The following is a 3,013-nucleotide window of genomic DNA, read 5'->3' as shown; positions in this document are numbered from 1 at the left end:
ACTATCATGAATATAGAATCATAAGAACTTGAGATTAGAAGATTCGTGATAAAATCCATAAAAACAGAAGACCATTGTTGTTCTAGAATAGGTAATGGTTGAAGAAGTCTGTAAGATCAATGATGAGGAGTTTTTGACCTTGAACAAACATCTTGTTGTATCTAAAATGTCCTACTACTAGAAAGTCATGATGTGCTTGAAGAACATGTAATTATGCTTATCATTTTGGAACATATAATCGACCTTCAAAATAGAGTAGGTTATTTTTGAACTCAAATTTAGAAATGTTTTAGGACTTAGAAGAAAGATTCTTGATATTGTAAATAAGAAGATCAGAAGATATACTTGATTGGATTTGTTTCACAAGGATCGAATCAACAGCCAATGTTGATTTCTTTTCTTGATGATGAAAATGCTCTGGCTTCAAAAGAATTTTTCTTTGCTGATCAAAAGATACATTTCCTTCTTTTGATGCAAGATAAGAACGTTTAGAAAGGACAACTCACAAATCTTATTGTTTTCCAAGTTGATACGTGATCTTGAAATCAAATCTTCATAAAGACATGATCCAACAGGCTTGGCAATAATTTAAAATATGTACTAACATAAAGTACTCGAGATTCTTATGATCTGTATATATAGTGACTGAATTAGAAGCGCCTTCTAGATGATGACACTATTCTTGAAATGAATCCACAATTACAAGAAGTTCTTTATTGTGGATTTTATAATTAATCTTGGCTATTGAAAAAATTTTAGAATAAAAAGCTATTAGGTGAAGTTTATCATCTGTTCCTATTTGTGATAATATGACATCTAAAGCAAAGTCTAATGCATTTGTTTGCATAAAAAATACCTTAAAAAATTTAATACAATATAAGATTAGTATAGAAATAAAGGCTGACTTCAAAGTTTCAAAAGAAGCTTCAACTTCTTTGCTCTACTCAAGTTTTTATTGAAGAAATACTATAAGCATAACACAAGTAAGTAGAAATCAACAAGGTTGCACATAAGAGAAGTGTGGAATGAGATGACTCTTACTTCCAACATCCATTACTTATAATCAGAGTTTACATCTAATATGTATAGACTTCATCCACATTCATCTATAACTAGTCGCTACTCGAGACCCTAAACTTAACCGCCTCTCGAGACTCTAAACCTAGCCGTCTATTGAGACCCTAGCCACCACTTAGTCCTTAGTTGCCTTTGACCATTAGCAACTTACCTAAGAAAATATTCTCTACAAGATAACTTATTCTACTTTTACTATTATCTATTTATCTCAACATCTTTATCTTTTACCTCAACACTCCTACTTTGCTAATTGTCAAAGCCCTTCAAACCTAATACCTTTGTCAACATATGATGTCTATCTTTTATCAATGCCTTTGTTAACAAATCAGCAAGCATATCTTCTGTTGCACAATACTTCAAGTCAATCACTCCCATTTCAATCTTCTCTCTTATAAAGTGATGTTGAATGTCAATGTGCTTGGTTCTTGAATGATGCTTTGGATTCTTTGCAAAAGCAAGGCATCCTTGATTGTCACAATTCAATAGAGTTGCTTCCAATTGTACAAGTCTAATGTCCTCCAAAACTTGCCTTAACTATGTTGCTTCCATTGCACCATGGCTTGCTGCCATGTACTCCGCCTCCATTGTGGACCTTACAATTGTGGGTTGCCTCTTGCAATTCCATGAAATTGCTCCCACTCCAACAAAGAATACATAGCCCGTTGTTGACCGCCTCATGATCCTCTTGATGGTTGCCTAATGAAGTGGTCCTGCTTTTGACATGTGTTGACTTACGACACTCACCGCATAAGCAAGATCCACCCTTGTGCCAATCATTGCATACATGAATGACCCAACTGCTGCCTTGTATCGAACACCTTACATTTGGCCTTCAACTTGTACAAACTCTTCATCCGTGAGCTTCATCAACTTCAAATTGGACTCCAAAGGTGTTCCAATAGGCTTGCAATCCTCTATGTTGAATCGTTTCAACACTCCTTCAATGTACTTCCTTTGGCTCATTGTGATGGTCTTGTTAGCACGATTTCTTGTAAATTCCACTCCTAAGCAATAGTGAAACTCTCCCAAATCACTCATCTCATATTCCTTTTCTAACTTTACCTTCAACCATTCTATCATCTTTAGAGTATTGGTTAAGATGATTAAATCATCTACATAAAGAATAACAATCATCAAGAACTCTTTTGATTGTATCACATACATAGAATGGTCAGCCTCACTTCTTTGGAATCCCTCATTAATAAAGAATGTGTCAATTCTTTGATACCATGCCCTTGGAGATTGCTTGAGTCCATACAAGGATTTCTTCAACTTACAAACAAGATATTGCTTGCCTTCTTCTACAAATCCTTGAGGTTGATCCATGTAGATGTCTTCTTTCAACTCTTTATTCAAGAAAGCCGTCTTCACATCCATTTGATGCATCTCTAAGTCCATTGCTGCCCCAATTGCCACAATGGTTCTAATGGTAGTGAACTTAGCCATGGGAGCAAATGTCTCATTGAAATCAATACCAGCAACTTGTGAGTATCCTTTGGCAACTAACCTTGCCTTATATCTCACAATATCACCCATTGCATCCCTCTTGGTTCTAAACACCCACTTACAACCAATTTGGTGGAAATCGATTTGGTGGAAGTTGAGTCAATTCCCATGTTTCATTGCTCATGAGAGATTTGTACTCTTCTTCCATAGCCTCCTCCCACTTCAACGCATTCGTAGACTTCATAGCATCACATATATTCAATGGATCAGCAAAGAGTGCAATATTTGCATGTTCTTCACTTACTTGAGGAAAGATGTGGTCCTTCTACTATTCACCACGTTGTTTTCTTTCTCTTGTAGGATATCTTCTATCATTTGAAGAAGATTCATCTTGATGCTCTCCAACCTTCTTTTCTTTTGAACCTTGTCTCTTCTCACTCAAAGGTTGGTATTCCTCATCATCATCATCATCTTCAACTTCTTCATTGTT

Source organism: Physcomitrium patens, chromosome 6, assembly GCF_059467195.1.
Source record: "Physcomitrium patens ecotype Gransden chromosome 6, ASM5946719v1, whole genome shotgun sequence".
NCBI classification, from domain to species: domain Eukaryota; kingdom Viridiplantae; phylum Streptophyta; class Bryopsida; order Funariales; family Funariaceae; genus Physcomitrium; species Physcomitrium patens.
Note: the sequence above shows the minus strand (reverse complement) of the source record.